General features: G+C 45.5%; 1 protein-coding gene and 1 long non-coding RNA gene across 4 annotated transcripts in view; one reads left to right on the plus strand and one right to left on the minus strand.

Moving 5' to 3' along the window:
• Positions 1 to 11,417, minus strand: LOC140914734 (uncharacterized). The gene is made up of 3 exons (XR_012159971.1): positions 10,778 to 11,417; positions 1,955 to 2,040; positions 1 to 1,089 (listed from the first exon to the last, which is right to left on the minus strand). It is a non-coding gene; the product is annotated as an uncharacterized lncRNA (long non-coding RNA).
• PRXL2A (peroxiredoxin like 2A) overlaps positions 10,731 to 13,516 on the plus strand; it is a 20,441-nt gene continuing 17,655 nt past the window's right edge. For 2 of the 3 annotated variants that reach the window (XM_073353277.1, XM_073353278.1), the window contains exon 1: positions 10,732 to 10,901. The gene's annotated coding sequence lies outside the window, so the exon portion shown is untranslated. Of the gene's footprint in view, positions 10,902 to 13,516 lie in introns of all 3 variants that reach the window. The other variant, XM_073353276.1, reaches the window with a different exon arrangement.

Genomic DNA, 13,516 nt, shown 5'->3' on the forward strand with positions numbered 1-13,516 from the left:
GAACAAACAAATGGATTTATTAACTATAAAGACAGATTAAGGGATTATAAATCAAAGCATAAGTCAGATTTGGTTAAATAAAAGCAAAACGCATTCTAAGCTGATCTTAACACTTTGAATGTCCTTAAAACTTAGATGCTTCTCACCACAGGCTGGCTGGTTACTTTTCAGTCAGGCTCTCCCCTTCCATCAGCGTTTTAGTTGCTTGGTGGTGGTGATGTCTGTAGATGTAGGTGGAAGAAAGAGAGCATGGCAAAATGTCTCTCCCTTTTATCATGTTCTTTCTTTCCTCTTGGCTTTACCCCCACCCCTTCAGAGTCAAGTGAGTATTACCTCATCGCAGTCCCAAACTGCCCAAAGGAAGTGGGTGACTCCCTCAAGGGTCTAACAGATTCTTTTGCTGCTTCCTAAGCCAGTATCCATTGTTCCTGTGAGGCTGGGCTGGGTTTGTCCCATCCATGCCCTGACGAGGTGTGAACTGAGTTCTTGGAGAGTTTTTGCATGGGCTTGCTTAAGCCATGAGGATACATTTTGAGCCTCCTAACTATATACATGAAATTATAACCTATAACATTACTGTAACAATTACTATAACATCACAATAACAACCATGCTCAGTGCATTATAAGCCTTTCAAAGATACCCAACATGACAAACTTTGCATGGGATACCACACAACCATTTTATAAAGATGAACATGGGGGTGTACAGTGTTCCCCCGAGGGACAGGTCACACATTCTATACCAGAATCAGGATATTCTTGTACTCTGCCCCCCCTTGCCAATTGAAATTGAGGGGTTCTTGAGTCACAAATACCTACATGTGGGATCATTCAAATAGCAAATAATTTGCTTTTTATGCTGTTTGTTTACTCTTTAAATCCTCTTAGTTTGGATACCCTGGCTGTCCTATTTAGTTTCACTCCTTGTTTATCATCACTTTCTGATTCTTCTACATTGGTTATCCAAGTGGAACTGCTTCTGGCATAAAGCAAAAACAAGCGGTGGTCTCCAAGCAGTGACACTTCCTGGGAATTGCAACTTAGTCCAGAACACATTCAGACTTTCCAGAGATTATTTTTCTGCAGACTGAAAAAAAAAAAACCACACTCAAGTACCTCTGTTCACCCTGCATGGCTGCTTTGTATTTTTTTAAAATGTACCGTAGATTGAACTTGCCATTAAATTTGTACATAGCAGCAAAACAGGAGGGGTAATAAACATATAAGAGTACAAAACTAGAATCAGAAGAGATTAGAGAACTTGTGTCTCTGACACTGTGGGAAGATCTAATGCAAGTAAAGTTCTACAATCAGAGAGAAAATAAACAGAAAAAATATAGACTGGGGGGCCAGGGCCAAGCAGTCACATCCATCAGTTTAAAACTGCTTTATTTTCATTTTGTTTCTTTAATTCTGTGTAGTTAAGTGGCCCAGTTGTTGTAGGGAAGCTATGGAACTGAGGCTGGAAGGGGAGTTGGACCATGCAAATCAGAATTTGAGAACGGGTGCACTAACAGCTCATCAGTAGATCTCAAAGAACTTTACAAAGGAGGCAAATATTATTTTCTGCATTTTATAGATGAGGAAACAGGCATAGAGGTGAAGTGACTTGCCCAAGACCAACCAGCAGTCTGGTGGTAGAGTTGGGAATAGCAGCCAAGTCTCCTGAGTCCCACTCCAGTGTTCTGTTCTCTGGGCAACCACTAGTACAATGCCTGTTGGGTCAGAATTTTCTGCACTGCAAGGAAACCTAAATCATTCCAACAAAAATTGTGTTCATTGAAATTGAAAAAAAAAAATCACGAAAGCATTTATTAGGTAGTCTTAAATGTCATTTGCTCCCTCCACTCCCAAACATGCTTTTCCTTTTTTTTTTTTTTTCCTTCTTTTCTTTTAACGAAACTTGCATTTTAGGCCAAACAGATTTCATACCTCCTTTAAGACCAGCTTACCTTTGTTGAGTTTCCTTGTATAATTGGTTTCATTCAGAGCTGCATAATACTGAAGTGTAGTATCTGCATTACTCCTTGAAGGGCTACTGTGGTAAAAAAAAAAAAAAAAAAAATAGTGTTTGAAATTTGCTGATAGTTATTTATAAAATTTGTTTTCCTTAGTGTACTTACACCCAGAGCACCGAGACATATTATTAAATGTGTGCAATTGGTGTAAGTCTGGAAAACTCCACTGTAAACTCAGTGCAGCAGACCATGCAGGAATTAACTAGCTCTTGTATAATACAAAAATTAGGTATAAACTGCATAAGAATGGATGTTGTATTTTCTAATATGGGCAATGATGAACACAGAATCAGAATCTCATCTATCGTAAATAAGCTACACACTAAAAGGGTATTTTTAGTAATCATACAGGTTACGAATAATGAAATATTTATAATTAAGCTAGGCTCCTTGGCTTTCCTACTTTGCACAGATTTATTCCAGCTCTAAAAAGCTACACTTATTTAGAGTATAGTAGTTTTAAAGTAGGTTTTTATCATGCAATTTGTTCTTAAATCCTTTTTTGATCTGTGAAAACAGGATTTCATGCTTATACCTGTTTGGATAACTGCCCTCAGGTTTGACAGTTAGCATTTAAAGAACCCAGCCCTGAGACGAAGGAAACAAACATGCTATTAGGGATGGGCCAGTGCTGTTGGTGAAAAGTCAAAAAGCTAAGTAAAGAAGCAAGGAATGCTGACAACCTGCAGAAGCCAAGATTTTAACGTACGATGACAGGCATAATTTATGGCAGTCATGTTATCACTATATTGTAATTATGTTACTGCACAGATTGCTAAAGTACAGTGAGGTGGGGAGGAGAGAATCTCTTTTGTTTACAATTTGTCTTCAAGACAGTGAGAAAGGCACTAGGCTGTATTATGCTCAGTGGTTTAAAGAGAGCATTCTTGCACTGGGTGGGGTCTTAACTAGGGAATTATATCTTCTTAACTCTCACCAACCTGTCTCCTATCACAAACGCTAAATCCTGGGACTGCCTTGGTTAAAAAAGGTTTCAGAGTAACAGCCGTGTTAGTCTGTATTCGCAAAAAGAAAAGGAGTACTTGTGGCACCTTAGAGACTAACCAATTTATTTGAGCATGAGCTTTCGTGAGCTAAAGCTCACTTCATCGGATGCATCACATGTAGCTCACGAAAGCTCATGCTCAAATAAATTGGTTAGTCTCTAAGGTGCCACAAGTACTCCTTTTCTTTTTGGTTAAAAAAAATCTCTCTTCTACGTGTTCTTATAAATGTTGAATTTAGCTTGGTTATTCAGTACCAACATGGCTTCCTGATTATTTTCTATCCACTGCCTTCCCCTGGGGCAATTAGGGTACATTTTCAAAGGCAGTTGTAACAAATTCATGGCTTCATAGACTTCATAGTACTCATGTATATTCTGCACACCATGGTCACATGTGCTTTATGGCTGTCATTGGGCATAGGATTCAGTTAACAAAACAACAAAATACACTTGACCTAAAGAAGCATCTAAATTGGCTGCAGGAGTCTTAAGGCACATAGCCACAATAAGATGCAGCCCATAGAAGAAACAATCATACAAACTTAAGGTCAGACATTCTATCAAGCAGACAGTAATGGTGCACATGCCTAGTGACTAGCCCCTATATATTATTAGAAGGGGCATAGGTTGTACTATATATGCATGGAGCCCCACCATTGAAACATTATGCTGTGTGATGTGTTAAAAATATAATTTGGAGGAATACTATGGCGGACACATGTTTCTGATTTGGGTGTGTGTTTCTATAGTATGTAAAATGTGATAATCACGCACATCCCTGATGTGTAATCCACCTAATTTTGGGCCTGACCCTCAAAGTATTTTTATCCGTAGATGTACTAGCCTCATGAATAGTCTGAGTCTCACAATATGACAAACTTTTATATTTGAACATCCATACATTTTTGGGGAACTGCCCTGTATGATTGTTCCAAACATTTGCTAAAACGATGTAAAAGCCTGTGTTGTTTTTTTTTCCTTGATGATTGCATATGGTCTTAAAGAAAGCAGTATTGTGTAGCTATGTGAATCCTGGTATGGTCATATTTTTAAAGCCAGTTTAGTTTTCCTGCTACAGTAATTCTCAATCAGTAGAATAAAAAGGAAGTAAACTCACTTTCAACTTTCATACATTACTGCAGTGAAGATATCTATTGACTGTCTTTTAGTTCTCAGTTGTTGTGGGCAGAGGTAGAGGAGTAGAGTTAAGGTAGTTTGAGTGATCTTAGCTGTGTATTTTCACACATAGAATCATAGTGGAGGGGACCTTGAGAAGTCATTCTCAAACAGGGTTTTGTCTTAGCTTGTTTTTAAAAAACCTCCAGTGACGATAAAAACCTCCACAGCCTTCCTTGGAAGCCTATTCCAGTGCTTAACTACCCTTACAGTTAGAAAGTTTTTCCTGAAAAACAATGATATTTCCTAATATCTAACCTGAATCTCCCTTACTGCAGATTAATCCCATTTCTTCTTGTCTTACCTTCAGTGGACATGATCACCATCTTCTTTATAACAGCCCTTAACATATTTGAAGACTATCAGGTTCCCTCCTCACAGTCTTCAGTTGTCAAGATTAAACATGCCCAGGTTTTTTAACCTTTCCTCATAGGTCAGGTTTTCTAAACCTTTTATTATTTTTGTTGTTCTCTTCTGGACTCTCTCCAATTTGTCCACATCCTGCCTAAAGTGTAGCACACAGAATGGGACATAGTACTTCAACTAACTAAGGCCTCACTAGTGCTGATTAGAGTGGGATAATTACCTCCCATGTCTTACATACAATACCTCTTTTTAATACACCCCAGAACAAGATCAGCCTTTTTCATAGTTGCATCACATTGTTTATATTGAATTTGTGATCCACTATAATCCCCAGATCCTTGTCAGCACTTAGCCAATTATTCCCCATTTTTAGTTGTGCGTTTGATTTTTTTCTTCTTAAATTTAGTACTTTTCACTTGTCTTTGTTGAATTTCATCTTGTTGAATTCAGATCAATTCTCCAATTTGTCAAAGTAATTTTGAATTCTAATCCTGTCCTCCAGAGTTCTAGCAACCTTTCCAAGCTCAGTGCCATCTCCAGATTTTATAAGCATGCTCCCCACTCCATTATCCAAAGCATTAATGATAATATTGAATAATACCAGACCTAGGACTGACGCCTGCAGGACCCCACTCGATACCCCCCTCCCAGTTTAACAGTGAACCATTGATAACTACTCTTCAAGTATAGTCTTTCAACCAGTTGTGCATCCATCTTATAGTTATTTCATCTAAACCACATTTCCCTAGTTTGCTTAAGAGAATTTCATATGGGACTGTGTCAAAAGGCTTACTAAAATCAAGATATGTCACATTGACTGCTTCCCCCAATTCCCTAGGCCAATAACGCCGCCAAACAACATTGTAACGTCTATACATAAGATCAAACTTGAATTTCCAAGATTTCTAATATTTGTAGTTTTCTCAAAAAAAATACAGTCAGGGCTGTCCCTAGCCATTCTGGGACCCTACGCAGCCCCCCTGCAGGGTGTGTGTCGGGGGGCCCAGGCCTCCGCGGTGGGGTGGGGGCTGGCTTGGGGGGCAGGAGGGAACCACCCCCCAGCACTCACCGGTGGTGCAGCTGGGGCCAGGTCGCTGCACTTCCCGCCGCCGGTGAGTGCAGGCCCAACCTGAGGAAATGGGGGGCGGAGCAAGGGTGGGAAGAGGCGGGGCTGGAATGGAGCAGGGGCTGGAGCAGCAGGCAGCTGTGTAGGGAACCAGGAAATTTGGTGCCCCAAATTTCCTGGTGCCCTACGCAGCTGCGTACTTTGCGTATGGGTAGGGACGGCCCTGACTACAGTGTTCTCAAATGTTATTCTCCCATAGTTTATTGCATTATTTATGCATTCTTCCAACTTTACTCCAGGTTAACTTAGTTTTTGCCTTGGAGTTTCTGTGGATTTTGAACATATTTGGTGAGACTGCCTGTGCTAGTTTGGTGTCAATTACAGTCCATTACATTTCTAAAAGGTGTATTTATTGGTTATTGCTTCAGTTAACTGATAAACTTTAAAAACAAAACAACATGAGTAACAGCACTGTAGCATCATGTTTAAAATACAAAAGTTTTATTATGAAAAGTCTGCTCCAGACATCATAAGGCATACATGGCCTAGCAGCAAAGACACGAGCCTTAGAAAGGCCAAAACCATGACATTGCTGCCATCATGGCAAAATCCCCTAAACAATTACACTGCAGATTTGTGGCTTGTCAAAATGCAGTTCAGTAAAGTTCTACTGCAGTACTTTCCAATTTATAGTCATAATATAATGTCCTGTAGAATATTTAATAGTCATGTGTTCATATGCTTTTAGGGATTTATTGTGATGCTAAGGCATACTTTGGAGAAATGTTTCACAATGACATTCTGTTGTGGAATCCCATAAATGCCTCTTGAAACCTAAAACTGTGGACTTTTCTAGCCTTGCAGCAGAAACCCACCATGGCGTACCTTGGTGCCAGCCTCCAGCTTGTTGACAACATACTGGGAATATGCTGGGGGGGAAGATTCTCAGAAAATGGAGCTCTGTACAAGCAATGAGAGCAGTTGGTGGTACTTGAAGTTGCAAGCAACTAGGTGGAAGAGCACTGAGCAGGCCTATTTGCAAGGTAGATGACGAGAGCCCTGCATGGACACAAAATTTGTATGCACACACCCAATCCACAAAAGTGGTCCACAGATATAAAGAAGATATCTGCAGATTTGCAAGGCACTATAGGTGACTTCAGGCAGGAACAGGGAATGTGTAGATGTCAAGAAAAGGTCACAGGGAAGAGGGTTCCTGGGAAGGCACTGGAGGACTAAAAGCTCTCCGTTGTTGCTTTGTGGCACTAGTGAACACACTACAGATAGCTTGAGTTAGCAGCTCTCAAGGAAAACTTACTCAAGGTCTGGCCTCTATATTTTTTTTTTTTTGAAGCAGAAAAAAATTTATTTGTGTAACACACTTACACAAATCACCAAAGAAGATAAAACAAACAAAACAAAAGCAAATGCAATGTATAACACAGCACCCTTCAGGGGAGAGAAGTGTTCAGGCTTGCCTGGGCCCAGAGCGAGGGGGCTTCCTCGACACTCATGGTCTTCCTCCCTCCTGAGTTACCTAGTGCCACGCCCAGTGTCACCAACTATTCCTCTCCTGAAAGTGCCCAACAAGATGGGCAAGGCTGCAGGGTGGGCAGTTTGGGGGGGGGGGGGCATGCACCCACGTGTGAAAGGGCCCCTCCTAGGTGGTGGTGATAATGATATCCACAGCGGTAATGGCTGGGGCTGGAGTCTCTCGCTCTTCCCGTCAATCAAAGAGTCAGACAGAGGGAACCAGATAGGGTCACTGAGCAGAGAACCTCGGACAGTGCCCACTGCTCCTCAAAGGTGTCAAGGGAGTCGGTGTACGCCGCCCAGAGGAACTCCGCACGGATACGTGAATGTACTGAGGATCGGAAAACGGCCCTAAAGTTGCAGGAAGCTTCATCGGCCAACCTCCTCTCTCTGGTTTTATAGATGGCTGTTTTAGCTAGGGCTAGGAGGAGGTTAACCAGGAGATCCTGCGACTTTGTGGGGCCACGGATGGGGAGTGTATAAATGAAAGGGAAAAGTGCAGCCAAAAGCATAATATTTGTGAGGAGCCGAAAAAGGGGCTGCAGCCTGGCACACTCTAAATATACGTGTGCCAGGGCCCAATCACGCCAACTTGTGTAAATACAACTGCACATGACTGATGCATTTGTGTTCAAGTTCATGAGAACTCTCAAACTGTACATCATATTAACTCACTAGTGAGGAGAAGTAGAGCCCTGTAAATCTGCGGATATCCGCTTTATATCTGCTGACCATGTTTGCAGATCACATACGGATACAAATTTTGTATCCACACAGGGCTCTAAGGATAAGTACTTGGTCCAGCTATGGGTGATGCCTAATAACCACAAGCAATTGGTAGTCTCTGTTCCTGAAGGACTTCAGTGTTTATTAAACATTGTGATACATTACTGGCTGATTAATGTGAGGAAGTATATTCTATTGAATCTACCTGTAAGCATTTCAGAAGCAACGATAATTGTATTTACTAGACTAATGAATACCGGAACACACCGCCTTTGGCTTTAAACCAGTGCTTTCACTCTTTCCACTTTTAATAAGCTGAAATTCACCCGTGAAAAAAAATCTTAAAATAAGTCTTGCCCTCCACTACCATTCTGCCTCACCAACAGCTAATGTAGCCCTGCTGAAGAGAGAAAAAGCTTGTTTAATTAAAAAACTCTATGAAGGGCATTTATTCATTTTGCCTTCTTAAATATGAGATAATCTTACTTATCAAAAGAGCTTTCTGTAATTCCAGTGTAGTAGTGGTATATTTATTATGCAAAGAGTTGATTAGGTACAAACTACTAGTGTTAAACAGCATAAGGAAGAATGTATCAACATGCAAGATTTTCATTCACTGGGTTGAGAATGAGAGAGTCAAGAATGCATGTATGCCTGCTCCATGCCCATCCCTTTCACCAAAGCACAGGCTTAACTGTAAATTGAGGCTTAATGGGACTCCAACAGCTCAGTAAATGCTTGGCTGAATGTGGATGGATTTAAGGCTGGTTCTCTGGTTTCACATGTTTTATTGGGATCCATGCCCACCCACTGCTAAAGGATCCCCCCCTCCCAGCCTAAGGAGGGGGTCCACAGGACCTGGAAAACCAAATACTTATGGGGGACAACGAATGAACAACAGGGACAGGAGTGCGGTCAAAGGGTCAAACGAAGGGAACCTGATGGGGATACCGAGCAGAGAAGCCCGGACAGTGCCCACTGCTCATCAAAGGCGTCAAGGGAGTCAGTGAACGCCGCCCAGAGGAACTCTGCCTGGAGGCGTGAACGGACGGAGGATAGGAAATAGGCCCCACAGTCACAGGAGACTCCATCGGCCAACCTCCTCACCCTGGTTTTATAGATGGCCACTTTAGCCAGGGCCAGGAGGAGGTTGACCAGGAGGTCCCGCGACTTAATGGGGCCACAGACAGGGAGTGCATAGATTAGGAGGTGAAGGAAAAAGTGCAACCAAAATCTTAACAAAATATTCGTGAGGAGCCGGAATAGGGGCTGCAGCCTGGCGCACTCCAGGTAGACGTGCGCCAGGGTTTCCCTCACGCCGCAAAAGGGGCAGGTGTCCGGGATTGGGGTGAACCGCACCAAGTACACGCCCGTGCTCACGGCCCCGTGAAGGAGCCGCCAACTGATATCCCCGGCGGGCCTCAGGACTAAGGTGGAATATAGGCTGGCCCACCGGGGTTCCGCACCCTCTAGAGGTGGCAGGAGGTCCCGCCACTTTGTGTCAGGGCGGGACGCGAGGGTGAGGACATGAAGGGTGTGGAGCACAAGCATGTAGAGATGTTTCCTTGGTGCGGTCTGGAACTGGACCAGCTGCAGCTCGCGTAGCCGGCTCACTGTGAAGGGGCAGAGGGGGTCGGTTGGGTCCACGGGGCAGGGGCCCGATGAAAAGGTCCGGAGGGCCTGGGGTGGAGGGTGGGCAGGGCATGCCCTCTTTTAGGACCCGGTCGAGGTAAACCTGAGCAGCAGGCGGCAAAGCGGCCCTCACCTCCTGAAGTATGCGCAGGGGAGTACGAGGTCTGGAGAGCCCCATGCGCTGAGCGAGCGTTAGGGGATCCAGCCAGTCTCCCCGGTCATAATCCAGGAGGTCTCCAACTCTGGTAACTTCTGCCAGGACCAACCTCTGGTGCATCGAGGGAGACTCCGCCACCTGTACATGCAGCTGGGGGTTGTATAGCAGGGGCTCCGCGAGGAGATCTTCCCCCATGGAGGCCGCCACGGACCTGGTCGCTGTGAACAGTTTCCAGGTCCGGAGGAGGTCCTGGTAGAAGACCAGCAGCCCGGAGAGGTCTCGCGGAAGACCTCTCGGATGGAGGTAAAGGAGCTGCCGGTCATATCGGAGCCCTCGGAAGCAGCGCAGGAAAGCGTGTGCCAGTACACTCCACGCCGGACTACCTGCACCATAAAGGAGCCTCTGCAGGGCCTGGAGGCGGAAGACATGGACCTGAGTGCAGAGACCTGCCCTCCCTCCTCCAGGGGTAGATGGAGAACCCCTGCAGAGACCCAGTGCAGTCCTGACCAGAAGAACTCCAGAATCAATGTCCGGAGGTTGGCCAGGAAATCCGGGGCCGGGACCAGGGTGTTGAGCCGGTACCAGAGCCTGGACAGGACTAGTTGATTAAGCACCAGTGCCCTCCCTTGAAGGGGGAAGACACCGGAGTAGTCCTGTCCATCTCCGGAGCCACTCTACCACCCTGCCCTCTAAACCCTGCCAGTTCTCCGGCAGGGACGGATGCGTGGCAGAAAGGTAAACGCTCAGAGAGAGCAGCGGACCCGCGCTCCACCGGATGGCCTGAAGCGCGGGGGGCGGGAGCTCGCCAGCCGTCAGTCCCCTACCACCAAGCCAGAGCTCTTGACCCAGTTGACCCTGGCAGAGGAGGCTGCCCAGTAAACGGCCTGGTTTCACGTGTTGCAGGCATTGATTCTCCTTGGTTCGGCTGAGCCACGTTCCTGAGGCGCCACAAATAAAGGCATTCATGCTCCTGGGTTTTAAATCCCTTCTCTTGCTGAGTCACGCGCGCGCACACAGCCCGGCACCCCGCGGCGGCGCGCTGCAACGGGACTCTCCCGCCCTGGGAATCGGGGCACGTGGTGTTGATTAACTCACCTGCAGGGCGGCTGGGAGCGAGCTGTAGCCAGACTTGCCGAGGCGGGGGCCCGGCTCGCAGGTGCTGGGGAGGAGGCGCCGGCGGCGTCCCTGCACACGCGTGCTGCCAGAATGCGGCTCCAGTGTGAGTACCGGCGGCCTCTCCCCACCCCGGGGCTGGCGGGCCCAGCGATCGCTGATGTGCCGGGGGGGCTGCAGCCTGACGGCCGCAGCTAAACAGCCCCAGTCCCTGCCGGGGAGAGCGGGTTGGCGGATACGGCTGCAGAAAGTGCAAGGAAGCGGCTGGCTCTCCTGACTCCGTCCCTTGCACCCCGCATGGCAGGTTGGAGGGGAGCTGAAGCACGGTCCTGCAGAGCTGTATAAAGCATAAAGGGGACCGAGTTAAAAATTGTAGGTCGGTGTCGGGAACGATCTCGCCTTGTAGTGCCTCCCCGCGGGAAGCCGGGACCCTCCTTGGCTGACTCCTAGGCGGGGCTTTTAACGGTCTAATTAGCGTGGGGCCAGATGATCGGATTGGAAAATCTGTTTGACGCTGGTTGATTTAATTCTGTATCCTCGCACAGGGGCTCATCATCGGCTAGCAGATGTATTGCCGCAGGAAGCTGCCATGTTTATCAGCTGAGCGATTGAGGAAACAGGGTTAGAGATTGGGAGGAGGGAGCAGCAGAGCTGTGCAGTAGATAAAGCCTTGGTGACTTGAATTGTGATGGCAGGCTGGACTTGTGTAAATGTATACTGTGTAAGGGGAGGTACGTTAGTAGCAATCTCTGCCTCGCCCTAGAGTCTACAACATTGCTAAGCTTCATCTTTCCCACGTGGGACCAAGGCCATTTTGATAACACAATATGCACACAAGCATCTGCGGCTAGATTTCACAATCTAAACATACAAGACAGATAATAGGTAGGAGCAAGGAGATATTGCTAGTCCCAATTGACAGATAGGGAGGTCAAACTCAGAGATCAAATGATCTTGCCTTGGGTCATATGGGGGAGGGATAGCTCAGTGGCTTGAGCATTGGCCTGCTAAACCCAGGGTTGTGAGTTCAATCCTTGAGGGGGCTGTTTAGGGATCTGGGGCAAAAATTGGGGATTGGTCCTGCTTTGAGCAGGGGGTTGACTAGATGACCTCCTGAGGTCCCTTCCAACCCTGATATTCTAAGGAATCTGTAGTAGAAGTGGGATTAGACTCAGATCTCCTTGGCTTCTACACAAGATCTCTCAGCTGGGAAGAGAGAAACACTAGCATCATGTGGTGTACCTGTGTCTTGGAGTAATTTGGGCTTCTGGTGTAGTAAATTTTGTAACTTTCATGTATTTGAAAACCAGACCAGATTGCTTAATTTAATTTTTCACCAATGAAATCGTGCATGTATTGAAATGGATTGTTGGTTGCCAAGTGCTGAGTCTGGAAGAAAGCATCTTGACTTGCCCTTGAAACATTGGCATCTGCGACAGCTTCAAAGCTCAAGCTCTTTGCTTCACAGTTTTTCCTGGAGGGGCGTGGGGGTGATTCAGAGGGGTGATTGAATGATCAAAGTAAGGAGCTATCACTCTCCAATAAAACTGGATTTGGAATTGTCTTCTAAAAAGGTTTATACCTGTTGGCTTGAGAAATAAAGAGGTGGAGGTAAAACTTGTTGTTTTCTTTTTGTTACTGACTGACAGAAATCTTTCAGCACTGCACTGACCTTGGAGTCCTGTATCAAGGAGCAAAGGACTTGAACCTTGATGACTAATAAAAACTTGTGTAGTTCCTCAAATGCCTACGGAACTTTGTGCAACATACAAAAGACACAGTCCCCACTCTGAAGGACGTGCTTCTGTTCCTCAAAGTGTTACTGAGGGCAGAATTTGTCCCTTTATCACCGCTTTTGTATGATTGTAAAACTGATCTCCATTCTAGATGTGTTAGTGGTCCATTGTATAAAATGAATTTGTAGGGGCAAGGTTGCGGAAGATTGGTGAGGAGCTAAATAGGACTGAGTATGTGACTGAATGTAAGCAGAGGATGCAGGCAGTTTCAATGAATTTTGTCCGACAGACCCTGTCAAAAGATATTGTAGCATAGCTCAGCATATTTTTGCCTGTAAACAAGTTAGTTTATGTAATAAGCATAAATCATACATATAAGAATGTAACCAGCTGTTGGCCCCATGTAATCCGGAGATAAGCACGGAGAATATAGCGCCTCAGAGGACTATTCCCCCCCCCCCTTTCCCCCCGGCAGAGTCCTGCCTGGTCAGCTGTCCCGAATGGCCAGAGTTCCCTGCAGCCCCTCCGTGCATCCTAGGGGTTCCCCGTGCTGATTGGAGCGTAAGTTCTTCCTTCAATAAAGCATAGTTCACTATTCTTAGGCCTGAGTGTCCGCCTTTCGCTGGTATCTCCCTCCCGCCCTGGCCCTTGCGGGCACAGAATTCAAGTCATTTGTGTGATTGGCTGAACTACTTCTGATGCTATAATCCTTTCACCAAACAGTCTACTCATCTCACAGTGGCCTTGAAATCGAACAGCTACTTCTACAGGCTGCTTTTATTGTGATGACTTATTCTCTCTTTTATTAGACAATATATATGCTGAATAACAAAATTAATAAAAAGAAAGCAGGGGGATTATCGGCGTTGTTAAAGAGTAGTTCATACTGTGTTAGGAACTGAGATACTACATACGTTTGATGTAAACTCTAACAGGGCCTCATCAGGACCCTTTAGTGTCAGTGCAAGGTCCCTAAGACCTTCTT

This window comes from Lepidochelys kempii, chromosome 7 (genome assembly GCF_965140265.1).
Source record: "Lepidochelys kempii isolate rLepKem1 chromosome 7, rLepKem1.hap2, whole genome shotgun sequence".
NCBI lineage: Eukaryota > Metazoa > Chordata > Testudines > Cheloniidae > Lepidochelys > Lepidochelys kempii.